The following is a 27,464-nucleotide window of genomic DNA, read 5'->3' as shown; positions in this document are numbered from 1 at the left end:
CTCCCCATATATATGTATGGAGTGGAGTTTGCAACTGAAAAGAAACTTTGTGTTCCCTTCAAGCTAGGTGAAGGACGGCTTTCACACACACTTATCTTTGAGAACTGAGCACGTGGGGAGACGTTCGTTCATCCAGCACAAAGGGAACGTGTTGCAGGAGAAACACTTCCTCTGGGTTCTCAGTCTGTTTCCTAGTGCCGGTTTGAAGTGCCTGCCATTTTCACTGTAAAACCGAGTTGGTGCTTGTACCTCCCCATATATATGTATGGAGTGGAGTTTGCAACTGAAAAGAAACTTTGTGTTCCCTTCAAGCTAGGTGAAGGACGGCTTTCACACACACTTATCTCTGAGAACTGAGCATGTGGATAGACGTTCGTTCATCCAGCACAAAGGGAACGGGTTGCAGGAGAAACACTTACTCTGGGTTCTCAGTCTGTTTCCTAGTGCCGGTTTGAAGTGCCTGCCGTTTTCACTGTAAAACCGAGTTGTGGCTTGTACCTCCCCATATATATGTATGGAGTGGAGTTTGCAACTGAAAAGAAACTTTGTGTTCCCTTCAAGCTAGGTGAAAAACGGCTTTCACACACACTTATCTCTGAGAACTGAGCATGTGGAGAGACGTTCGTTCATCCAGCACAAAGGGAACGGGTTGCAGGAGAAACACTTACTCTGGGTTCTCAGTCTGTTTCCTAGTGCCGGTTGGAAGTGCCTGCCGTTTTCACTGTAAAACCGAGTTGGGGCTTGTACCTCTCCATATATATGTATGGAGTGGAGTTTGCAACTGAAAAGAAACTTTGTGTTCCCTTCAAGCTAGGTGAAGGACTTCTTTCACACACACTTATCTCTGAGAACTGAGCATGTGGAGAGACGTTCGTTCATCCAGCACAAAGGGAACGGGTTGCAGGAGAAAGACTTCCTCTGGGTTCTCAGTCTGTTTCCTAGTGCCGGTTGGAAGTGCCTGCCGTTTTCACTGTAAAACCGAGTTGGGGCTTGTACCTCCCCATATATATGTATGGAGTGGAGTTTGCAACTGAAAAGAAACTTTGTGTTCCCTTCAAGCTAGGTGAAGGACGGCTTTCACACACACTTCTCTCTGAGAACTGAGCATGTGGAGAGACGTTCGTTCATCCAGCACAAAGGGAACGGGTTGCAGGAGGAAGACTTCCTCTGGGTTCTCAGTCTGTTTCCTAGTGCCGGTTTGAAGTGCCTGCCGTTTTCACAGTAAAACCGAGTTGGGGCTTGTACCTCCCCATAATTATGTATGGAGTGGAGTTTGCAACTGAAAAGAAACTTTGTGTTCCCTTCAAGCTAGGTGAAGAACGGCTTTCACACACATTTATCTCTGAGAACTGAGCATGTGGAGAGACGTTCGTTCATCCAGCACAAAGGGAACGGGTTGCAGGAGAAACACTTACTCTGGGTTCTCAGTCTGTTTCCTAGTGCCGGTTGGAAGTGCCTGCCGTTTTCACTGTAAAACCGAGTTGGGGCTTGTACCTCCCCATATATATGTATGGAGTGGAGTTTGCAACTGAAAAGAAACTTTGTGTTCCCTTCAAGCTAGGTGAAGGACTTCTTTCGCACACACTTATCTCTGAGAACTGAGCATGTGGAGAGACGTTCTTTCATCCAGCTCAAAGGGAACGGGTTGCAGGAGAAACACTTACTCTGGGTTCTCAGTCTGTTTCCTAGTGCCGGTTGGAAGTGCCTGCCGTTTTCACTGTAAAACCGAGTTGGGGCTTGTACCTCTCCATATATATGTATGGAGTGGAGTTTGCAACTGAAAAGAAACTTTGTGTTCCCTTCAAGCTAGGTGAAGGACTTCTTTCACACACACTTATCTCTGAGAACTGAGCATGTGGAGAGACGTTCGTTCATCCAGCACAAAGGGAACGGGTTGCAGGAGAAAGACTTCCTCTGGGTTCTCAGTCTGTTTCCTAGTGCCGGTTGGAAGTGCCTGCCGTTTTCACTGTAAAACCGAGTTGGGGCTTGTACCTCCCCATATATATGTATGGAGTGGAGTTTGCAACTGAAAAGAAACTTTGTGTTCCCTTCAAGCTAGGTGAAGGACGGCTTTCACACACACTTATCTCTGAGAACTGAGCATGTGGAGAGACGTTCGTTCATCCAGCACAAAGGGAACGGGTTGCAGGAGAAACACTTACTCTGGGTTCTCAGTCTGTTTCCTAGTGCCGGTTGGAAGTGCCTGCCGTTTTCACTGTAAAACCGAGTTGGGGCTTGTACCTCCCCATATATATGTATGGAGTGGAGTTTGCAACTGAAAAGAAACTTTGTGTTCCCTTCAAGCTAGGTGAAGGACTTCTTTCACACACACTTATCTCTGAGAACTGAGCATGTGGACAGACGTTCATTCATCCAGTACAAATGGAACGGGTTGCAGGAGAAACACTTACTCTGGGTTCCCAGTCTGTTTCCTAGTGCCGGTTGGAAGTGCCTGCCGTTTTCACTGTAAAACCGAGTTGGGGCTTGTACCTCCCCATATATATGTATGGAGTGCAGTTTGCAACTGAAAAGAAACTTTGTGTTCCCTTCAAGCTAGGAGAAGGACCGCTTTCACACACACTTATCTTTGAGAACTGAGCATGTGGAGAGACGTTCGTTCATCCAGCACAAAGGGAACGGGTTGCAGGAGAAACAATTCCTCTGGGTTCTCAGTCTGTTTCCTAGTGCCGGTTTGAAGTGCCTGCCGTTTTCACTGTAAAACCGAGTTGGGGCTTGTACCTCCCCATATATATGTATGGAGTGGAGTTTGAAACTGAAAAGAAACTTTGTGTTCCCTTCAAGCTAGGTGAAGGACGGCTTTCACACACACTTCTCTCTGAGAACTGAGCATGTGGAGAGACGTTCTTTCATCCAGCTCAAAGGGAACGGGTTGCAGGAGAAACACTTACTCTGGGTTCTCAGTCTGTTTCCTAGTGCCGGTTTGAAGTGCCTGCCGTTTTCACTGTAAAACCGAGTTGGGGCTTGTACCTCTCCATATATATGTATGGAGTGGAGTTTGCAACTGAAAAGAAACTTTGTGTTCCCTTCAAGCTAGGTGAAGGACTTCTTTCACACACACTTATCTCTGAGAACTGAGCATGTGGAGAGACGTTCGTTCATCCAGCACAAAGGGAACGGGTTGCAGGAGAAACACTTACTCTGGGTTCTCAGTCTGTTTCCTAGTGCCGGTTGGAAGTGCCTGCCGTTTTCACTGTAAAACCGAGTTGGTGCTTGTACCTCCCCATATATATGTATGGAGTGGAGTTTGCAACTGAAAAGAAACTTTGTGTTCGATTCAAGCTAGGTGAAGGACGGCTTTCACACACACTTATCTCTGAGAACAGAGCATGTGGAGAGACGTTCGTTCATCCAGCACAAAGGGAACGGGTTGCAGGAGAAACACTTACTCTGGTTTCTCAGTCTGTTTCCTAGTGCCGGTTTGAAGTGCCTGCCGTTTTCACTGTAAAACCGAGTTGGGGCTTGTACCTCCCCATATATATGTATGGAGTGGAGTTTGCAACTGAAAAGAAACTTTGTGTTCCCTTCAAGCTAGGTGAAGGACGGCTTTCACACACACTTCTCTCTGAGAACTGAGCATGTGGAGAGACGTTCGTTCATCCAGCACAAAGGGAACGGGTTGCAGGAGAAACACTTACTCTGGGTTCTCAGTCTGTTTCCTAGTGCCGGTTTGAAGTGCCTGCCGTTTTCACTGTAAAACCGAGTTGGGGCTTGTACCTCCCCATATATATGTATGGAGTTGAGTTTGCAACTGAAAAGAAACTTTGTGTTCCCTTCAAGCTAGGTGAAGGACTTCATTCACACACACTTATCTCTGAGAACTGAGCATGTGGAGAGACGTTCGTTCATGCAGCACAAAGGGAACGGGTTGCAGGAGAAACACTTACTCTGTGTTCTCAGTCTGTTTCCTAGTGCCGGTTTGAAGTGCCTGCCGTTTTCACTGTAAAACCGAGTTGGGGCTTGTACCTCCCCATATATATGTATGGAGTGGAGTTTGCAACTGAAAAGAAACTTTGTGTTCCCTTCAAGCTAGGTGAAGGACGGCTTTCACACACACTTATCTCTGAGAACTGAGCATGTGGAGAGACGTTCGTTCATCCAGCACAAAGGGAACGGGTTGCAGGAGAAACACTTACTCTGGGTTCTCAGTCTGTTTCCTAGTGCCGGTTGGAAGTGCCTGCCGTTTTAACTGTAAAACCGAGTTGGGGCTTGTACCTCCCCATATATATGTATGGAGTGGAGTTTGCAACTGAAAAGAAACTTTGTGTTCCCTTCAAGCTAGGTGAAGGACGGCTTTCACACACACTTATCTCTGAGAACTGAGCATGTGGAGAGACGTTCGTTCATCCAGCACAAAGGGAACGGGTTGCAGGAGAAACACTTACTCAGGGTTCTCAGTCTGTTTCCTAGTGCCGGTTTGAAGTGCCTGCCGTTTTCACTGTAAAACCGAGTTGGGGCTTGTACCTCCCCATATATATGTATGGAGTGCAGTTTGCAACTGAAAAGGAACTTTGTGTTCCCTTCAAGTTAGGTGAAGGACGGCTTTCACACACACTTATCTCTGAGAACTGAGCATGTGGAGAGACGTTCGTTCATCCAGCACAAAGGGAACGGGTTGCAGGAGAAACACTTACTCTGGGTTCTCAGTCTGTTTCCTAGTGCCGGTTTGAAGTGCCTGCCGTTTTCACTGTAAAACCGAGTTGGGGCTTGTACCTCCCCATATATATGTATGGAGTGGAGTTTGCAACTGAAAAGAAACTTTGTGTTCCCTTCAAGCTAGGAGAAGGACGGCTTTGACACACACTTATCTTTGAGAACTGAGCATGTGGAGAGACGTTCGTTCATCCAGCACAAAGGGAACGGGTTGCAGGAGAAACACTTCCTCTGGGTTCTCAGTCTGTTTCCTAGTGCGGGTTTGAAGTGCCTGCCATTTTCACTGTAAAACCGAGTTGGGGCTTGTACCTCCCCATATATATGTATGGAGTGGAGTTGGCAACTGAAAAGAAACTTTGTGTTCCCTTCAAGCTAGGTGAAGGACGGCTTTCACACACACTTATCTCTGAGAACTGAGCATGTGGAGAGACGTTCGTTCATCCAGCACAAAGGGAACGGGTTGCAGGAGAAACACTTACTCTGGGTTCTCAGTCTGTTTCCTAGTGCCGGTTTGAAGTGCCTGCCGTTTTCACTGTAAAACCGAGTTGGGGCTTGTACTTCCCCATATATATGTATGGAGTGGAGTTTGCAACTGAAAAGAAACTTTGTGTTCCCTTCAAGCTAGGTGAAGGACGGCTTTCACACACACTTATCTCTGAGAACTGAGCATGTGGAGAGACGTTCGTTCATCCAGCACAAAGGGAACGGGTTGCAGGAGAAACACTTACTCTGGGTTCTCAGTCTGTTTCCTAGTGCCGGTTTGAAGTGCCTGCCGTTTTCACTGTAAAACCGAGTTGGGGCTTGTACCTCCCCATATATATGTATGGAGTGGAGTTGGCAACTGAAAAGAAACTTTGTGTTCCCTTCAAGCTAGGTGAAGGACGGCTTTCACACACACTTGTCTCTGAGAACTGAGCACGTGGAGAGACGTTCGTTCATCCAGCACAAAGGGAACGGGTTGCAGGAGAAACATTTACTCTGGGTTCTCAGTCTGTTTCCTAGTGCCGGTTTGAAGTGCCTGCCGTTTTCACTGTAAAACCGAGTTGGGGCTTGTACCTCCCCATATATATGTATGGAGTGGAGTTTGCAACTGAAAAGAAACTTTGTGTTCCCTTCAAGCTAGGTGAAGGACGGCTTTCACACACACTTCTCTCTGAGAACTGAGCATGTGGAGAGACGTTCGTTCATCCAGCACAAAGGGAACGGGTTGCAGGAGAAACACTTACTCTGGGTTCTCAGTCTGTTTCCTAGTGCCGGTTTGAAGTGCCTGCCGTTTTCACTGTAAAACCGAGTTGGGGCTTGTACCTCCCCATATATATGTATGGGGTGGAGTTTGCAACTGAAAAGAAACTTTGTGTTCCCTTCAAGCTAGGTGAAGGACGGCTTTCACACACACTTATCTCTGAGAACTGAGCATGTGGATAGACGTTCGTTCATCCAGCACAAATGGAACGGGTTGCAGGTGAAACAGTTACTCTGTGTTCTCAGTCTGTTTCCTAGTGCCGGTTTGAAGTGCCTGCCGTTTTCACTGTAAAACCGAGTTGGGGCTTGTACCTCCCCATATATATGTATGGAGTGGAGTTGGCAACTGAAAAGAAACTTTGTGTTCCCTTCAAGCTAGGTGAAGGACGGCTTTCACACACACTTCTCTCTGAGAACTGAGCATGTGGAGAGACGTTCGTTCATCCAGCACAAAGGGAACGGGTTGCAGGAGAAACACTTACTCTGGGTTCTCATTCTGTTTCCTAGTGCCGGTTTGAAGTGCCTGCCGTTTTCACTGTAAAACCGAGTTGGGGCTTGTACCTCCCCATATATATGTATGGAGTGGAGTTTGCAACTGAAAAGAAACTTTGTGTTCCCTTCAAGCTAGGTGAAGGACGGCTTTCACACACACTTATCTCTGAGAACTGAGCATGTGGAGAGACGATCGTTCATCCAGCACAAAGGGAACGGGTTGCAGGAGAAACACTTACTCTGGGTTCTCAGTCTGTTTCCTAGTGCCGGTTTGAAGTGCCTGCCGTTTTCACTGTAAAACCGAGTTGGGGATTGTACCTCCCCATATATATGTATGGAGTGGAGTTTGCAACTGAAAAGAAACTTTGTGTTCCCTTCAAGATAGGTGAAGGACGGCTTTCACACACACTTATCCCTGAGAACTGAGCATGTGGAGAGACGTTCGTTCATCCAGCACAAAGGGAACGGGTTGCAGGAGAAACAATTACTCTGGGTTCTCAGTCTGTTTCCTAGTGCCGGTTTGAAGTGCCTGCCGTTTTCACTGTTAAACCGAGTTGGGACTTGTACCTCCCCATATATATGTATGGAGTGGAGTTTGCAACTGAAAAGAAACTTTGTGTTCCCTTCAAGCTAGGTGAAGGACGGCTTTCACACACACTTCTCTCTGAGAACTGAGCATGTGGAGAGACGTTCGTTCATCCAGCACAAAGGGAACGGGTTGCAGGAGAAACACTTACTCTGGGTTCTCAGTCTGTTTCCTAGTGCCGGTTGAAAGTGCCTTCCGTTTTCACTGTAAAACCGAGTTGGGGCTTGTACCTCCCCATATATATGTATGGAGTGGAGTTTGCAACTGAAAAGAAACTTTGTGTTCCCTTCAAGCTAGTAGAAGGACGGCATTCACACACACTTATCTCTGAGAACTGAGCATGTGGAGAGACGTTCGTTCATCCAGCACAAAGGGAACGGGTTGCAGGAGAAACACTTCCTCTGGGTTCTCAGTCTGTTTCCTAGTGCTGGTTTGAAGTGCCTGCCGTTTTCACTGTAAAACCGAGTTGGAGCTTGTACCTCCCCATATATATGTATGGAGTGGAGTTTGCAACTGAAAAGAAACTTTGTGTTCCCTTCAAGCTAGGTGAAGGACGGCTTTCACACACACTTATCTCTGAGAACTGAGCATGTGGAGAGACGTTCGTTCATCCAGCACAAAGGGAACGGGTTGCAGGAGAAACACTTACTCTGGGTTCTCAGTCTGTTTCCTAGTGCCGGTTGGAAGTGCCTGCCGTTTTCACTGTAAAACCGAGTTGGGGCTTGTACCTCCCCATATATATGTATGGAGTGGAGTTTGCAACTGAAAAGAAACTTTGTGTTCCCTTCAAGCTAGGTGAAGGACGGCTTTCACACACACTTATCTCTGAGAACTGAGCATGTGGAGAGACGTTCGTTCATCCAGCACAAAGGGAACGGGTTGCAGGAGAAACACTTACTCTGGGTTCTCAGTCTGTTTCCTAGTGCCGGTTGGAAGTGCCTGCCGTTTTCACTGTAAAACCGAGTTGGGGCTTGTACCTCCCCATATATATGTATGGAGTGGAGTTTGCAACTGAAAAGAAACTTTGTGTTCCCTTCAAGCTAGGTGAAGGACGGCTTTCACACACACTTCTCTCTGAGAACTGAGCATGTGGAGAGACGTTCGTTCATCCAGCACAAAGGGAACGGGTTGCAGGAGAAACACTTACTCTGGGTTCTCAGTCTGTTTCCTAGTGCCGGTTTGAAGTGCCTGCCGTTTTCACTGTAAAACCGAGTTGGGGCTTGTACCTCCCCATAATTATGTATGGAGTGGAGTTTGCAACTGAAAAGAAACTTTGTGTTCCCTTCAAGCTAGGTGAAGGACGGCTTTCACACACACTTCTCTCTGAGAACTGAGCATGTGGAGAGACGTTCGTTCATCCAGCACAAAGGGAACGGGTTGCAGGAGAAACACTTACTCTGGGTTTTCAGTCTGTTTCCTAGTGCCGGTTTGAAGTGCCTGCCGTTTTCACTGTAAAACCGAGTTGGGGCTTGTACCTCCCCATATATATGTATGGAGTGGAGTTTGCAACTGAAAAGAAACTTTGTGTTCCCTTCAAGCTAGGAGAAGGACGGCTTTCACACACACTTATCTTTGACAACTGAGCATGTGGAGAGACGTTCGTTCATCCAGCACAAATGGAACGGTTTGCAGGAGAAACACTTCCTCTGGGTTCTCAGTCTGTTTCCTAGTGCCGGTTTGAAGTGCCTGCCATTTTCACTGTAAAACCGAGTTGGGGCTTGTACCTCCCCATATATATGTATGGAGTGGAGTTGGCAACTGAAAAGAAACTTTGTGTTCCCTTCAAGCTAGGTGAAGGACGGCTTTCACACACACTTATCTCTGAGAACTGAGCATGTGGAGAGACGTTCGTTCATCCAGCACAAAGGGAACGGGTTGCAGGAGAAACACTTACTCTGGGTTCTCAGTCTGTTTCCTAGTGCCGGTTTGAAGTGCCTGCCGTTTTCACTGTAAAACCGAGTTGGGGCTTGTACCTCCCCATATATATGTATGGAGTGGAGTTTGCAACTGAAAAGAAACTTTGTGTTCCCTTCAAGCTAGGTGAAGAACGGCTTTCACACACACTTGTCTCTGAGAACTGAGCATGTGGAGAGACGTTCGTTCATCCAGCACAAAGGGAACGGGTTGCAGGAGAAACACTTACTCTGGGTTCTCAGTCTGTTTCCTAGTGCCGGTTTGAAGTGCCTGCCGTTTTCACTGTAAAACCGAGTTGGGGCTTGTACCTCCCCATATATATGTATGGAGTGGAGTTTGCAACTGAAAAGAAACTTTGTGTTCCCTTCAAGATAGGTGAAGGACTTCTTTCGCACACACTTATCTCTGAGAACTGAGCATGTGGAGAGACGTTCTTTCATCCAGCTCAAAGGGAACGGGTTGCAGGAGAAACACTTACTCTGGGTTCTCAGTCTGTTTCCTAGTGCCGGTTGGAAGTGCCTGCCGTTTTCACTGTAAAACCGAGTTGGGGCTTGTACCTCTCCATATATATGTATGGAGTGGAGTTTGCAACTGAAAAGAAACTTTGTGTTCCCTTCAAGCTAGGTGAAGGACGGCTTTCACACACACTTATCTCTGAGAACTGAGCATGTGGAGAGACGTTCGTTCATCCAGCACAAAGGGAACGGGTTGCAGGAGAAACACTTACTCTGGGTTCTCAGTCTGTTTCCTAGTGCCGGTTGGAAGTGCCTGCCGTTTTCACTGTAAAACCGAGTTGGGGATTGTACCTCCCCATATATATGTATGGAGTGGAGTTGGCAACTGAAAAGAAACTTTGTGTTCCCTTCAAGCTAGGTGAAGGACGGCTTTCACACACACTTATCTCTGAGAACTGAGCATGTGGAGAGACGTTCGTTCATCCAGCACAAAGGGAACGGGTTGCAGGAGAAACACTTACTCTGGGTTCTCAGTCTGTTTCCTAGTGCCGGTTTGAAGTGCCTGCCGTTTTCACTGTAAAACCGAGTTGGGGCTTGTACCTCCCCATAATTATGTATGGAGTGGAGTTTGCAACTGAAAAGAAACTTTGTGTTCCCTTCAAGCTAGGTGAAGGACGGCTTTCACACACACTTCTCTCTGAGAACTGAGCATGTGGAGAGACGTTCGTTCATCCAGCACAAAGGGAACGGGTTGCAGGAGAAACACTTACTCTGGGTTCTCAGTCTGTTTCCTAGTGCCGGTTTGAAGTGCCTGCCGTTTTCACTGTAAAACCGAGTTGGGGCTTGTACCTCCCCATATATATGTATGGAGTGGAGTTGGCAACTGAAAAGAAACTTTGTGTTCCCTTCAAGCTAGGTGAAGGACGGCTTTCACACACACTTATCTCTGAGAACTGAGCATGTGGAGAGACGTTCGTTCATCCAGCACAAAGGGAACGGGTTGCAGGAGAAACACTTACTCTGGGTTCTCAGTCTGTTTCCTAGTGCCGGTTTGAAGTGCCTGCCGTTTTCACTGTAAAACCGAGTTGGGGCTTGTACCTCCCCATATATATGTATGGAGTGGAGTTTGCAACTGAAAAGAAACTTTGTGTTCCCTTCAAGCTAGGTGAAGAACGGCTTTCACACACACTTATCTCTGAGAACTGAGCATGTGGAGAGACGTTCGTTCATCCAGCACAAAGGGAACGGGTTGCAGGAGAAACACTTACTCTGGGTTCTCAGTCTGTTTCCTAGTGCCGGTTTGAAGTGCCTGCCGTTTTCACTGTAAAACCGAGTTGGGGCTTGTACCTCCCCATATATATGTATGGAGTGGAGTTGGCCACTGAAAAGAAACTTTGTGTTCCCTTCAAGCTAGGTGAAGGACTTCTTTCACACACACTTATCTCTGAGAACTGAGCATGTGGAGAGACGTTCTTTCATCCAGGTCAAAGGGAACGGGTTGCAGGAGAAACACTTACTCTGGGTTCTCAGTCTGTTTCCTAGTGCCGGTTGGAAGTGCCTGCCGTTTTCACTGTAAAACCGAGTTGGGGCTTGTACCTCTCCATATATATGTATGGAGTGGAGTTTGCAACTGAAAAGAAACTTTGTGTTCCCTTCAAGCTAGGTGAAGGACTTCTTTCACACACACTTATCTCTGAGAAATGAGCATGTGGAGAGACGTTCGTTCATCCAGCACAAATGGAACGGGTTGCAGGAGAAACACTTACTCTGGGTTCTCAGTCTGTTTCCTAGTGCCGGTTGGAAGTGCCTGCCGTTTTCACTGTAAAACCGAGTTGGGGCTTGTACCTCCCCATATATATGTATGGAGTGGAGTTTGCAACTGAAAAGAAACTTTGTGTTCCCTTCAAGCTAGGTGAAGGACGGCTTTCACACACACTTATCTCTGAGAACTGAGCATGTGGAGAGACGTTCGTTCATCCAGCACAAAGGGAACGGGTTGCAGGAGAAACACTTACTCTGGGTTCTCAGTCTGTTTCCTAGTGCCGGTTTGAAGTGCCTGCCGTTTTCACTGTAAAACCGAGTTGGGGCTTGTACCTCCCCATATATATGTATGGAGTGGAGTTTGCAACTGAAAAGAAACTTTGTGTTCCCTTCAAGCTAGGTGAAGGACGGCTTTCACACACACTTATCTCTGAGAACTGAGCATGTGGAGAGACGTTCGTTCATCCAGCACAAAGGGAACGGGTTGCAGGAGAAACACTTACTCTGGGTTCTCAGTCTGTTTCCTAGTGCCGGTTTGAAGTGCCTGCCGTTTTCACTGTAAAACCGAGTTGGGGCTTGTACCTCCCCATATATATGTATGGAGTTGAGTTTGCAACTGAAAAGAAACTTTGTGTTCCCTTCAAGCTAGGTGAAGGACTTCTTTCACACACACTTATCTCTGAGAACTGAGCATGTGGAGAGACGTTCGTTCATCCAGCACAAAGGGAACGGGTTGCAGGAGAAACACTTACTCTGTGTTCTCAGTCTGTTTCCTAGTGCCAGTTTGAAGTGCCTGCCGTTTTCACTGTAAAACCGAGTTGGGGCTTGTACCTCCCCATATATATGTATGGAGTGGAGTTTGCAACTGAAAAGAAACTTTGTGTTCCCTTCAAGCTAGGTGAAGGACGGCTTTCAAACACACTTATCTCTGAGAACTGAGCATGTGGAGAGACGTTCGTTCATCCAGCACAAAGGGAACGGGTTGCAGGAGAAACACTTACTCTGGGTTCTCAGTCTGTTTCCTAGTGCCGGTTGGAAGTGCCTGCCGTTTTCACTGTAAAACCGAGTTGGGGCTTGTACCTCCCCATATATATGTATGGAGTGGAGTTTGCAACTGAAAAGAAACTTTGTGTTCCCTTCAAGCTAGGTGAAGGACGGCTTTCACACACACTTATCTCTGAGAACTGAGCATGTGGATAGACGTTCGTTCATCCAGCACAAAGGGAACGGGTTGCAGGAGAAACAATTACTCTGGGTTCTCAGTCTGTTTCCTAGTGCCGGTTTGAAGTGCCTGCCGTTTTCACAGTAAAACCGAGTTGGGGCTTGTACCTCCCCATAATTATGTATGGAGTGGAGTTTGCAACTGAAAAGAAACTTTGTGTTCCCTTCAAGCTAGGTGAAGGACGGCTTTCACACACACTTCTCTCTGAGAACTGAGCATGTGGAGAGACGTTCGTTCATCCAGCACAAAGGGAACGGGTTGCAGGAGAAACACTTACTCTGGGTTCTCAGTCTGTTTCCTAGTGCCGGTTTGAAGTGCCTGCCGTTTTCACTGTAAAACCGAGTTGGGGCTTGTACCTCCCCATATATATGTATGGAGTGGAGTTTGCAACTGAAAAGAAACTTTGTGTTCCCTTCAAGCTAGGTGAAGGACGGCTTTCACACACACTTATCTTTGAGAACTGAGCACGTGGAGAGACGTTCGTTCATCCAGCACAAAGGGAACGTGTTGCAGGAGAAACACTTCCTCTGGGTTCTCAGTCTGTTTCCTAGTGCCGGTTTGAAGTGCCTGCCATTTTCACTGTAAAACCGAGTTGGTGCTTGTACCTCCCCATATATATGTATGGAGTGGAGTTTGCAACTGAAAAGAAACTTTGTGTTCCCTTCAAGCTAGGTGAAGGACGGCTTTCACACACACTTATCTCTGAGAACTGAGCATGTGGATAGACGTTCGTTCATCCAGCACAAAGGGAACGGGTTGCAGGAGAAACACTTACTCTGGGTTCTCAGTCTGTTTCCTAGTGCCGGTTTGAAGTGCCTGCCGTTTTCACTGTAAAACCGAGTTGTGGCTTGTACCTCCCCATATATATGTATGGAGTGGAGTTTGCAACTGAAAAGAAACTTTGTGTTCCCTTCAAGCTAGGTGAAGAACGGCTTTCACACACACTTATCTCTGAGAACTGAGCATGTGGAGAGACGTTCGTTCATCCAGCACAAAGGGAACGGGTTGCAGGAGAAACACTTACTCTGGGTTCTCAGTCTGTTTCCTAGTGCCGGTTGGAAGTGCCTGCCGTTTTCACTGTAAAACCGAGTTGGGGCTTGTACCTCCCCATATATATGTATGGAGTGGAGTTTGCAACTGAAAAGAAACTTTGTGTTCCCTTCAAGCTAGGTGAAGGACGGCTTTCACACACACTTCTCTCTGAGAACTGAGCATGTGGAGAGACGTTCGTTCATCCAGCACAAAGGGAACGGGTTGCAGGAGAAACACTTACTCTGGGTTCTCAGTCTGTTTCCTAGTGCCGGTTTGAAGTGCCTGCCGTTTTCACTGTAAAACCGAGTTGGGGCTTGTACCTCCCCATATATATGTATGGGGTGGAGTTTGCAACTGAAAAGAAACTTTGTGTTCCCTTCAAGCTAGGTGAAGGACGGCTTTCACACACACTTATCTCTGAGAACTGAGCATGTGGAGAGACGTTCGTTCATCCAGCACAAAGGGAACGGGTTGCAGGAGAAACACTTACTCTGGGTTCTCAGTCTGTTTCCTAGTGCCGGTTTGAAGTGCCTGCCGTTTTCACTGTAATACCGAGTTGGGGCTTGTACCACCCCATATATATGTATGGGGTGGAGTTTGCAACTGAAAAGAAACTTTGTGTTCCCTTCAAGCTAGGTGAAGGACGGCTTTCACACACACTTCTCTCTGAGAACTGAGTATGTGGAGAGACGTTCGTTCATCCAGCACAAAGGGAACGGTTTGCAGGAGAAACACTTACTCTGGGTTCTCAGTCTGTTTCCTAGTGCCGGTTTGATGTGCCTGCCGTTTTCACTGTAAAACCGTGTTGGGGCTTGTACCTCCCCATATATATGTATGGAGTGTAGTTTGCAACTGAAAAGAAACTTTGTGTTCCCTTCAAGCTAGGTGAAGGACGGCTTTCACACACACTTCTCTCTGAGAACTGAGCATGTGGAGAGACGTTCGTTCATCCAGCACAAAGGGAACGGGTTGCAGGAGAAACACTTACTCTGGGTTCTCAGTCTGTTTCCTAGTGCCGGTTTGAAGTGCCTGCCGTTTTCACTGTAAAACCGAGTTGGGGCTTGTACCTCCCCATATATATGTATGGAGTGGAGTTTGCAACTGAAAAGAAACTTTGTGTTCCCTTCAAGCTAGGTGAAGGACGGCTTTCACACACACTTCTCTCTGAGAACTGAGCATGTGGAGAGACGTTCGTTCATCCAGCACAAAGGGAACCGGTTGCAGGAGAAACACTTACTCTGGGTTCTCAGTCTGTTTCCTAGTGCCGGTTTGAAGTGCCCGCCGTTTTCACTGTAAAATCGAGTTGGGGCTTGTACATCCCCATATATATGTATGGAGTGGAGTTTGCAACTGAAAAGATACTTTGTGTTCCCTTCAAGCTAGGTGAAGGGCGGCTTTCACACACACTTCTCTCTGAGAACTGAGCATGTGGAGAGACGTTCGTTCATCCAGCACAAAGGGAACGGGTTGCAGGGGAAACACTTACTCTGGGTTCTCAGTCTGTTTCCTAGTGCCGGTTTGAAGTGCCTGCCGTTTTCACTGTAAAACCGAGTTGGGGCTTGTACCTCCCCATATATATGTATGGAGTGGAGTTTGCAACTGAAAAGAAACTTTGTGTTCCCTTCAAGCTAGGTGAAGGACGGCTTTCACACACACTTATCTCTGAGAACTGAGCATGTGGAGAGACGTTCGTTCATCCAGCACAAAGGGAACGGGTTGCAGGAGAAACACTTACTCTGGGTTCTCAGTCTGTTTCCTAGTGCCGGTTTGAAGTGCCTGCCGTTTTCACTGTAAAACCGAGTTGGGGCTTGTACCTCCCCATATATATGTATGGGGTGGAGTTTGCAACTGAAAAGAAACTTTGTGTTCCCTTCAAGCTAGGTGAAGGACGGCTTTCACACACACTTATCTCTGAGAACTGAGTATGTGGAGAGACGTTCGTTCATCCAGCACAAAAGGAACGGTTTGCAGGAGAAACACTTACTCTGGGTTCTCAGTCTGTTTCCTAGTGCCGGTTTGAAGTGCCTGCCGTTTTCACTGTAAAACCGTGTTGGGGCTTGTACCTCCCCATATATATGTATGGAGTGTAGTTTGCAACTGAAAAGAAACTTTGTGTTCCCTTCAAGCTAGGTGAAGGACGGCTTTCACACACACTTCTCTCTGAGAACTGAGCATGTGGAGAGACGTTCGTTCATCCAGCACAAAGGGAACGGGTTGCAGGAGAAACACTTACTCTGGGTTCTCAGTCTGTTTCCTAGTGCCGGTTTGAAGTGCCTGCCGTTTTCACTGTAAAACCGAGTTGGGGCTTGTAACTCCCCATATATATGTATGGAGTGGAGTTTGCAACTGAAAAGAAACTTTGTGTTCCCTTCAAGCTAGGTGAAGGACGGCTTTCACACACACTTATCTCTGAGAACTGAGCATGTGGAGAGACGTTCGTTCATCCAGCACAAATGGAACGGGTTGCAGGTGAAACAGTTATTCTGGGTTCTCAGTCTGTTTCCTAGTGCCGGTTTGAAGTGCCTGCCGTTTTCACTGTAAAACCGAGTTGGGGCTTATACCTCCCCATATATATGTATGGAGTGGAGTTGGCAACTGAAAAGAAACTTTGTGTTCCCTTCAAGCTAGGTGAAGGACGGCTTTCACACACACTTATCTCTGAGAACTGAGCATGTGGAGAGACGTTCGTTCATCCAGCACAAAGGGAACGGGTTGCAGGAGAAACACTTACTCTGGGTTCTCAGTCTGTTTCCTAGTGCCGGTTTGAAGTGCCTGCCGTTTTCACTGTAAAACCGAGTTGGGGCTTGTACCTCCCCATATATATGTATGGAGTGGAGTTTGCAACTGAAAAGAAACTTTGTGTTCCCTTCAAGCTAGGTGAAGGACGGCTTTCACACACACTTATCTCTGAGAACTGAGCATGTGGATAGACGTTCGTTCATCCAGCACAAATGGAACGGGTTGCAGGTGAAACAGTTACTCTGTGTTCTCAGTCTGTTTCCTAGTGCCGGTTTGAAGTGCCTGCCGTTTTCACTGTAAAACCGAGTTGGGGCTTGTACCTCCCCATATATATGTATGGAGTGGAGTTGGCAACTGAAAAGAAACTTTGTGTTCCCTTCAAGCTAGGTGAAGGACGGCTTTCACACACACTTCTCTCTGAGAACTGAGCATGTGGAGAGACGTTCGTTCATCCAGCACAAAGGGAACGGGTTGCAGGAGAAACACTTACTCTGGGTTCTCATTCTGTTTCCTAGTGCCGGTTTGAAGTGCCTGCCGTTTTCACTGTAAAACCGAGTTGGGGCTTGTACCTCCCCATATATATGTATGGAGTGGAGTTTGCAACTGAAAAGAAACTTTGTGTTCCCTTCAAGCTAGGTGAAGGACGGCTTTCACACACACTTATCTCTGAGAACTGAGCATGTGGAGAGACGATCGTTCATCCAGCACAAAGGGAACGGGTTGCAGGAGAAACACTTACTCTGGGTTCTCAGTCTGTTTCCTAGTGCCGGTTTGAAGTGCCTGCCGTTTTCACTGTAAAACCGAGTTGGGGATTGTACCTCCCCATATATATGTATGGAGTGGAGTTTGCAACTGAAAAGAAACTTTGTGTTCCCTTCAAGATAGGTGAAGGACGGCTTTCACACACACTTATCCCTGAGAACTGAGCATGTGGAGAGACGTTCGTTCATCCAGCACAAAGGGAACGGGTTGCAGGAGAAACAATTACTCTGGGTTCTCAGTCTGTTTCCTAGTGCCGGTTTGAAGTGCCTGCCGTTTTCACTGTTAAACCGAGTTGGGACTTGTACCTCCCCATATATATGTATGGAGTGGAGTTTGCAACTGAAAAGAAACTTTGTGTTCCCTTCAAGCTAGGTGAAGGACGGCTTTCACACACACTTCTCTCTGAGAACTGAGCATGTGGAGAGACGTTCGTTCATCCAGCACAAAGGGAACGGGTTGCAGGAGAAACACTTACTCTGGGTTCTCAGTCTGTTTCCTAGTGCCGGTTGAAAGTGCCTTCCGTTTTCACTGTAAAACCGAGTTGGGGCTTGTACCTCCCCATATATATGTATGGAGTGGAGTTTGCAACTGAAAAGAAACTTTGTGTTCCCTTCAAGCTAGTAGAAGGACGGCTTTCACACACACTTATCTCTGAGAACTGAGCATGTGGAGAGACGTTCGTTCATCCAGCACAAAGGGAACGGTTTGCAGGAGAAACACTTCCTCTGGGTTCTCAGTCTGTTTCCTAGTGCTGGTTTGAAGTGCCTGCCGTTTTCACTGTAAAACCGAGTTGGAGCTTGTACCTCCCCATATATATGTATGGAGTGGAGTTTGCAACTGAAAAGAAACTTTGTGTTCCCTTCAAGCTAGGTGAAGGACGGCTTTCACACACACTTATCTCTGAGAACTGAGCATGTGGAGAGACGTTCGTTCATCCAGCACAAAGGGAACGGGTTGCAGGAGAAACACTTACTCTGGGTTCTCAGTCTGTTTCCTAGTGCCGGTTGGAAGTGCCTGCCGTTTTCACTGTAAAACCGAGTTGGGGCTTGTACCTCCCCATATATATGTATGGAGTGGAGTTTGCAACTGAAAAGAAACTTTGTGTTCCCTTCAAGCTAGGTGAAGGACGGCTTTCACACACACTTATCTCTGAGAACTGAGCATGTGGAGAGACGTTCGTTCATCCAGCACAAAGGGAACGGGTTGCAGGAGAAACACTTACTCTGGGTTCTCAGTCTGTTTCCTAGTGCCGGTTGGAAGTGCCTGCCGTTTTCACTGTAAAACCGAGTTGGGGCTTGTACCTCCCCATATATATGTATGGAGTGGAGTTTGCAACTGAAAAGAAACTTTGTGTTCCCTTCAAGCTAGGTGAAGGACGGCTTTCACACACACTTCTCTCTGAGAACTGAGCATGTGGAGAGACGTTCGTTCATCCAGCACAAAGGGAACGGGTTGCAGGAGAAACACTTACTCTGGGTTCTCAGTCTGTTTCCTAGTGCCGGTTTGAAGTGCCTGCCGTTTTCACTGTAAAACCGAGCTGGGGCTTGTACCTCCCCATAATTATGTATGGAGTGGAGTTTGCAACTGAAAAGAAACTTTGTGTTCCCTTCAAGCTAGGTGAAGGACGGCTTTCACACACACTTCTCTCTGAGAACTGAGCATGTGGAGAGACGTTCGTTCATCCAGCACAAAGGGAACGGGTTGCAGGAGAAACACTTACTCTGGGTTTTCAGTCTGTTTCCTAGTGCCGGTTTGAAGTGCCTGCCGTTTTCACTGTAAAACCGAGTTGGGGCTTGTACCTCCCCATATATATGTATGGAGTGGAGTTTGCAACTGAAAAGAAACTTTGTGTTCCCTTCAAGCTAGGAGAAGGACGGCTTTCACACACACTTATCTTTGACAACTGAGCATGTGGAGAGACGTTCGTTCATCCAGCACAAATGGAACGGTTTGCAGGAGAAACACTTCCTCTGGGTTCTCAGTCTGTTTCCTAGTGCCGGTTTGAAGTGCCTGCCATTTTCACTGTAAAACCGAGTTGGGGCTTGTACCTCCCCATATATATGTATGGAGTGGAGTTGGCAACTGAAAAGAAACTTTGTGTTCCCTTCAAGCTAGGTGAAGGACGGCTTTCACACACACTTATCTCTGAGAACTGAGCATGTGGAGAGACGTTCGTTCATCCAGCACAAAGGGAACGGGTTGCAGGAGAAACACTTACTCTGGGTTCTCAGTCTGTTTCCTAGTGCCAGTTTGAAGTGCCTGCCGTTTTCACTGTAAAACCGAGTTGGGGCTTGTACCTCCCCATATATATGTATGGAGTGGAGTTTGCAACTGAAAAGAAACTTTGTGTTCCCTTCAAGCTAGGTGAAGAACGGCTTTCACACACACTTGTCTCTGAGAACTGAGCATGTGGAGAGACGTTCGTTCATCCAGCACAAAGGGAACGGGTTGCAGGAGAAACACTTACTCTGGGTTCTCAGTCTGTTTCCTAGTGCCGGTTTGAAGTGCCTGCCGTTTTCACTGTAAAACCGAGTTGGGGCTTGTACCTCCCCATATATATGTATGGAGTGGAGTTTGCAACTGAAAAGAAACTTTGTGTTCCCTTCAAGATAGGTGAAGGACTTCTTTCGCACACACTTATCTCTGAGAACTGAGCATGTGGAGAGACGTTCTTTCATCCAGCTCAAAGGGAACGGGTTGCAGGAGAAACACTTACTCTGGGTTCTCAGTCTGTTTCCTAGTGCCGGTTGGAAGTGCCTGCCGTTTTCACTGTAAAACCGAGTTGGGGCTTGTACCTCTCCATATATATGTATGGAGTGGAGTTTGCAACTGAAAAGAAACTTTGTGTTCCCTTCAAGCTAGGTGAAGGACGGCTTTCACACACACTTATCTCTGAGAACTGAGCATGTGGAGAGACGTTCGTTCATCCAGCACAAAGGGAACGGGTTGCAGGAGAAACACTTACTCTGGGTTCTCAGTCTGTTTCCTAGTGCCGGTTGGAAGTGCCTGCCGTTTTCACTGTAAAACCGAGTTGGGGATTGTACCTCCCCATATATATGTATGGAGTGGAGTTGGCAACTGAAAAGAAACTTTGTGTTCCCTTCAAGCTAGGTGAAGGACGGCTTTCACACACACTTATCTCTGAGAACTGAGCATGTGGAGAGACGTTCGTTCATCCAGCACAAAGGGAACGGGTTGCAGGAGAAACACTTACTCTGGGTTCTCAGTCTGTTTCCTAGTGCCGGTTTGAAGTGCCTGCCGTTTTCACTGTAAAACCGAGTTGGGGCTTGTACCTCCCCATAATTATGTATGGAGTGGAGTTTGCAACTGAAAAGAAACTTTGTGTTCCCTTCAAGCTAGGTGAAGGACGGCTTTCACACACACTTCTCTCTGAGAACTGAGCATGTGGAGAGACGTTCGTTCATCCAGCACAAAGGGAACGGGTTGCAGGAGAAACACTTACTCTGGGTTCTCAGTCTGTTTCCTAGTGCCGGTTTGAAGTGCCTGCCGTTTTCACTGTAAAACCGAGTTGGGGCTTGTACCTCCCCATATATATGTATGGAGTGGAGTTGGCAACTGAAAAGAAACTTTGTGTTCCCTTCAAGCTAGGTGAAGGACGGCTTTCACACACACTTATCTCTGAGAACTGAGCATGTGGAGAGACGTTCGTTCATCCAGCACAAAGGGAACGGGTTGCAGGAGAAACACTTACTCTGGGTTCTCAGTCTGTTTCCTAGTGCCGGTTTGAAGTGCCTGCCGTTTTCACTGTAAAACCGAGTTGGGGCTTGTACCTCCCCATATATATGTATGGAGTGGAGTTTGCAACTGAAAAGAAACTTTGTGTTCCCTTCAAGCTAGGTGAAGAACGGCTTTCACACACACTTATCTCTGAGAACTGAGCATGTGGAGAGACGTTCGTTCATCCAGCACAAAGGGAACGGGTTGCAGGAGAAACACTTACTCTGGGTTCTCAGTCTGTTTCCTAGTGCCGGTTTGAAGTGCCTGCCGTTTTCACTGTAAAACCGAGTTGGGGCTTGTACCTCCCCATATATATGTATGGAGTGGAGTTGGCCACTGAAAAGAAACTTTGTGTTCCCTTCAAGCTAGGTGAAGGACTTCTTTCACACACACTTATCTCTGAGAACTGAGCATGTGGAGAGACGTTCTTTCATCCAGGTCAAAGGGAACGGGTTGCAGGAGAAACACTTACTCTGGGTTCTCAGTCTGTTTCCTAGTGCCGGTTGGAAGTGCCTGCCGTTTTCACTGTAAAACCGAGTTGGGGCTTGTACCTCTCCATATATATGTATGGAGTGGAGTTTGCAACTGAAAAGAAACTTTGTGTTCCCTTCAAGCTAGGTGAAGGACTTCTTTCACACACACTTATCTCTGAGAACTGAGCATGTGGAGAGACGTTCGTTCATCCAGCACAAATGGAACGGGTTGCAGGAGAAACACTTACTCTGGGTTCTCAGTCTGTTTCCTAGTGCCGGTTGGAAGTGCCTGCCGTTTTCACTGTAAAACCGAGTTGGGGCTTGTACCTCCCCATATATATGTATGGAGTGGAGTTTGCAACTGAAAAGAAACTTTGTGTTCCCTTCAAGCTAGGTGAAGGACGGCTTTCACACACACTTATCTCTGAGAACTGAGCATGTGGAGAGACGTTCGTTCATCCAGCACAAAGGGAACGGGTTGCAGGAGAAACACTTACTCTGGGTTCTCAGTCTGTTTCCTAGTGCCGGTTTGAAGTGCCTGCCGTTTTCACTGTAAAACCGAGTTGGGGCTTGTACCTCCCCATATATATGTATGGAGTGGAGTTTGCAACTGAAAAGAAACTTTGTGTTCCCTTCAAGCTAGGTGAAGGACGGCTTTCACACACACTTATCTCTGAGAACTGAGCATGTGGAGAGACGTTCGTTCATCCAGCACAAAGGGAACGGGTTGCAGGAGAAACACTTACTCTGGGTTCTCAGTCTGTTTCCTAGTGCCGGTTTGAAGTGCCTGCCGTTTTCACTGTAAAACCGAGTTGGGGCTTGTACCTCCCCATATATATGTATGGAGTTGAGTTTGCAACTGAAAAGAAACTTTGTGTTCCCTTCAAGCTAGGTGAAGGACTTCTTTCACACACACTTATCTCTGAGAACTGAGCATGTGGAGAGACGTTCGTTCATCCAGCACAAAGGGAACGGGTTGCAGGAGAAACACTTACTCTGTGTTCTCAGTCTGTTTCCTAGTGCCAGTTTGAAGTGCCTGCCGTTTTCACTGTAAAACCGAGTTGGGGCTTGTACCTCCCCATATATATGTATGGAGTGGAGTTTGCAACTGAAAAGAAACTTTGTGTTCCCTTCAAGCTAGGTGAAGGACGGCTTTCACACACACTTATCTCTGAGAACTGAGCATGTGGAGAGACGTTCGTTCATCCAGCACAAAGGGAACGGGTTGCAGGAGAAACACTTACTCTGGGTTCTCAGTCTGTTTCCTAGTGCCGGTTGGAAGTGCCTGCCGTTTTCACTGTAAAACCGAGTTGGGGCTTGTACCTCCCCATATATATGTATGGAGTGGAGTTTGCAACTGAAAAGAAACTTTGTGTTCCCTTCAAGCTAGGTGAAGGACGGCTTTCACACACACTTATCTCTGAGAACTGAGCATGTGGATAGACGTTCGTTCATCCAGCACAAAGGGAACGGGTTGCAGGAGAAACAATTACTCTGGGTTCTCAGTCTGTTTCCTAGTGCCGGTTTGAAGTGCCTGCCGTTTTCACAGTAAAACCGAGTTGGGGCTTGTACCTCCCCATAATTATGTATGGAGTGGAGTTTGCAACTGAAAAGAAACTTTGTGTTCCCTTCAAGCTAGGTGAAGGACGGCTTTCACACACACTTCTCTCTGAGAACTGAGCATGTGGAGAGACGTTCGTTCATCCAGCACAAAGGGAACGGGTTGCAGGAGAAACACTTACTCTGGGTTCTCAGTCTGTTTCCTAGTGCCGGTTTGAAGTGCCTGCCGTTTTCACTGTAAAACCGAGTTGGGGCTTGTACCTCCCCATATATATGTATGGAGTGGAGTTTGCAACTGAAAAGAAACTTTGTGTTCCCTTCAAGCTAGGTGAAGGACGGCTTTCACACACACTTATCTTTGAGAACTGAGCACGTGGAGAGACGTTCGTTCATCCAGCACAAAGGGAACGTGTTGCAGGAGAAACACTTCCTCTGGGTTCTCAGTCTGTTTCCTAGTGCCGGTTTGAAGTGCCTGCCATTTTCACTGTAAAACCGAGTTGGTGCTTGTACCTCCCCATATATATGTATGGAGTGGAGTTTGCAACTGAAAAGAAACTTTGTGTTCCCTTCAAGCTAGGTGAAGGACGGCTTTCACACACACTTATCTCTGAGAACTGAGCATGTGGATAGACTTTCGTTCATCCAGCACAAAGGGAACGGGTTGCAGGAGAAACACTTACTCTGGGTTCTCAGTCTGTTTCCTAGTGCCGGTTTGAAGTGCCTGCCGTTTTCACTGTAAAACCGAGTTGTGGCTTGTACCTCCCCATATATATGTATGGAGTGGAGTTTGCAACTGAAAAGAAACTTTGTGTTCCCTTCAAGCTAGGTGAAGAACGGCTTTCACACACACTTATCTCTGAGAACTGAGCATGTGGAGAGACGTTCGTTCATCCAGCACAAAGGGAACGGGTTGCAGGAGAAACACTTACTCTGGGTTCTCAGTCTGTTTCCTAGTGCCGGTTGGAAGTGCCTGCCGTTTTCACTGTAAAACCGAGTTGGGGCTTGTACCTCTCCATATATATGTATGGAGTGGAGTTTGCAACTGAAAAGAAACTTTGTGTTCCCTTCAAGCTAGGTGAAGGACTTCTTTCACACACACTTATCTCTGAGAACTGAGCATGTGGAGAGACGTTCGTTCATCCAGCACAAAGGGAACGGGTTGCAGGAGAAAGACTTCCTCTGGGTTCTCAGTCTGTTTCCTAGTGCCGGTTGGAAGTGCCTGCCGTTTTCACTGTAAAACCGAGTTGGGGCTTGTACCTCCCCATATATATGTATGGAGTGGAGTTTGCAACTGAAAAGAAACTTTGTGTTCCCTTCAAGCTAGGTGAAGGACGGCTTTCACACACACTTCTCTCTGAGAACTGAGCATGTGGAGAGACGTTCGTTCATCCAGCACAAAGGGAACGGGTTGCAGGAGAAAGACTTCCTCTGGGTTCTCAGTCTGTTTCCTAGTGCCGGTTTGAAGTGCCTGCCGTTTTCACAGTAAAACCGAGTTGGGGCTTGTACCTCCCCATAATTATGTATGGAGTGGAGTTTGCAACTGAAAAGAAACTTTGTGTTCCCTTCAAGCTAGGTGAAGAACGGCTTTCACACACACTTATCTCTGAGAACTGAGCATGTGGAGAGACGTTCGTTCATCCAGCACAAAGGGAACGGGTTGCAGGAGAAACACTTACTCTGGGTTCTCAGTCTGTTTCCTAGTGCCGGTTGGAAGTGCCTGCCGTTTTCACTGTAAAACCGAGTTGGGGCTTGTACCTCCCCATATATATGTATGGAGTGGAGTTTGCAACTGAAAAGAAACTTTGTGTTCCCTTCAAGCTAGGTGAAGGACTTCTTTCGCACACACTTATCTCTGAGAACTGAGCATGTGGAGAGACGTTCTTTCATCCAGCTTAAAGGGAACGGGTTGCAGGAGAAACACTTACTCTGGGTTCTCAGTCTGTTTCCTAGTGCCGGTTGGAAGTGCCTGCCGTTTTCACTGTAAAACCGAGTTGGGGCTTGTACCTCTCCATATATATGTATGGAGTGGAGTTTGCAACTGAAAAGAAACTTTGTGTTCCCTTCAAGCTAGGTGAAGGACTTCTTTCACACACACTTATCTCTGAGAACTGAGCATGTGGAGAGACGTTCGTTCATCCAGCACAAAGGGAACGGGTTGCAGGAGAAAGACTTCCTCTGGGTTCTCAGTCTGTTTCCTAGTGCCGGTTGGAAGTGCCTGCCGTTTTCACTGTAAAACCGAGTTGGGGCTTGTACCTCCCCATATATATGTATGGAGTGGAGTTTGCAACTGAAAAGAAACTTTGTGTTCCCTTCAAGCTAGGTGAAGGACGGCTTTCACACACACTTCTCTCTGAGAACTGAGCATGTGGAGAGACGTTCGTTCATCCAGCACAAAGGGAACGGGTTGCAGGAGAAACACTTACTCTGGGTTCTCAGTCTGTTTCCTAGTGCCGGTTGGAAGTGCCTGCCGTTTTCACTGTAAAACCGAGTTGGGGCTTGTACCTCCCCATATATATGTATGGAGTGGAGTTTGCAACTGAAAAGAAACTTTGTGTTCCCTTCAAGCTAGGTGAAGGACTTCTTTCACACACACTTATCTCTGAGAACTGAGCATGTGGACAGACGTTCATTCATCCAGTACAAATGGAACGGGTTGCAGGAGAAACACTTACTCTGGGTTCCCAGTCTGTTTCCTAGTGCCGGTTGGAAGTGCCTGCCGTTTTCACTGTAAAACCGAGTTGGGGCTTGTACCTCCCCATATATATGTATGGAGTGCAGTTTGCAACTGAAAAGAAACTTTGTGTTCCCTTCAAGCTAGGAGAAGGACCGCTTTCACACACACTTATCTTTGAGAACTGAGCATGTGGAGAGACGTTCGTTCATCCAGCACAAAGGGAACGGGTTGCAGGAGAAACAATTCCTCTGGGTTCTCAGTCTGTTTCCTAGTGCCGGTTTGAAGTGCCTGCCGTTTTCACTGTAAAACCGAGTTGGGGCTTGTACCTCCCCATATATATGTATGGAGTGGAGTTTGCAACTGAAAAGAAACTTTGTGTTCCCTTCAAGCTAGGTGAAGGACGGCTTTCACACACACTTCTCTCTGAGAACTGAGCATGTGGAGAGACGTTCTTTCATCCAGCTCAAAGGGAACGGGTTGCAGGAGAAACACTTACTCTGGGTTCTCAGTCTGTTTCCTAGTGCCGGTTTGAAGTGCCTGCCGTTTTCACTGTAAAACCGAGTTGGGGCTTGTACCTCTCCATATATATGTATGGAGTGGAGTTTGCAACTGAAAAGAAACTTTGTGTTCCCTTCAAGCTAGGTGAAGGACTTCTTTCACACACACTTATCTCTGAGAACTGAGCATGTGGAGAGACGTTCGTTCATCCAGCACAAAGGGAACGGGTTGCAGGAGAAACACTTACTCTGGGTTCTCAGTCTGTTTCCTAGTGCCGGTTGGAAGTGCCTGCCGTTTTCACTGTAAAACCGAGTTGGGGCTTGTACCTCCCCATATATATGTATGGAGTGGAGTTTGCAACTGAAAAGAAACTTTGTGTTCGATTCAAGCTAGGTGAAGGACGGCTTTCACACACACTTATCTCTGAGAACTGAGCATGTGGAGAGACGTTCGTTCATCCAGCACAAAGGGAACGGGTTGCAGGAGAAACACTTACTCTGGTTTCTCAGTCTGTTTCCTAGTGCCGGTTTGAAGTGCCTGCCGTTTTCACTGTAAAACCGAGTTGGGGCTTGTACCTCCCCATATATATGTATGGAGTGGAGTTTGCAACTGAAAAGAAACTTTGTGTTCCCTTCAAGCTAGGTGAAGGACGGCTTTCACACACACTTCTCTCTGAGAACTGAGCATGTGGAGAGACGTTCGTTCATCCAGCACAAAGGGAACGGGTTGCAGGAGAAACACTTACTCTGGGTTCTCAGTCTGTTTCCTAGTGCCGGTTGGAAGTGCCTGCCGTTTTCACTGTAAAACCGAGTTGGGGCTTGTACCTCCCCATATATATGTATGGAGTTGAGTTTGCAACTGAAAAGAAACTTTGTGTTCCCTTCAAGCTAGGTGAAGGACTTCATTCACACACACTTATCTCTGAGAACTGAGCATGTGGAGAGACGTTCGTTCATCCAGCACAAAGGGAACGGGTTGCAGGAGAAACACTTACTCTGTGTTCTCAGTCTGTTTCCTAGTGCCGGTTTGAAGTGCCTGCCGTTTTCACTGTAAAACCGAGTTGGGGCTTGTACCTCCCCATATATATGTATGGAGTGGAGTTTGCAACTGAAAAGAAACTTTGTGTTCCCTTCAAGCTAGGTGAAGGACGGCTTTCACACACACTTATCTCTGAGAACTGAGCATGTGGAGAGACGTTCGTTCATCCAGCACAAAGGGAACGGGTTGCAGGAGAAACACTTACTCTGGGTTCTCAGTCTGTTTCCTAGTGCCGGTTGGAAGTGCCTGCCGTTTTAACTGTAAAACCGAGTTGGGGCTTGTACCTCCCCATATATATGTATGGAGTGGAGTTTGCAACTGAAAAGAAACTTTGTGTTCCCTTCAAGCTAGGTGAAGGACGGCTTTCACACACACTTATCTCTGAGAACTGAGCATGTGGAGAGACGTTCGTTCATCCAGCACAAAGGGAACGGGTTGCAGGAGAAACACTTACTCAGGGTTCTCAGTCTGTTTCCTAGTGCCGGTTTGAAGTGCCTGCCGTTTTCACTGTAAAACCGAGTTGGGGCTTGTACCTCCCCATATATATGTATGGAGTGCAGTTTGCAACTGAAAAGGAACTTTGTGTTCCCTTCAAGTTAGGTGAAGG

This window comes from Vicugna pacos, chromosome 18, assembly GCF_048564905.1.
Source record: "Vicugna pacos chromosome 18, VicPac4, whole genome shotgun sequence".
NCBI lineage: Eukaryota > Metazoa > Chordata > Mammalia > Artiodactyla > Camelidae > Vicugna > Vicugna pacos.
This window is presented reverse-complemented; position numbering follows the sequence as displayed.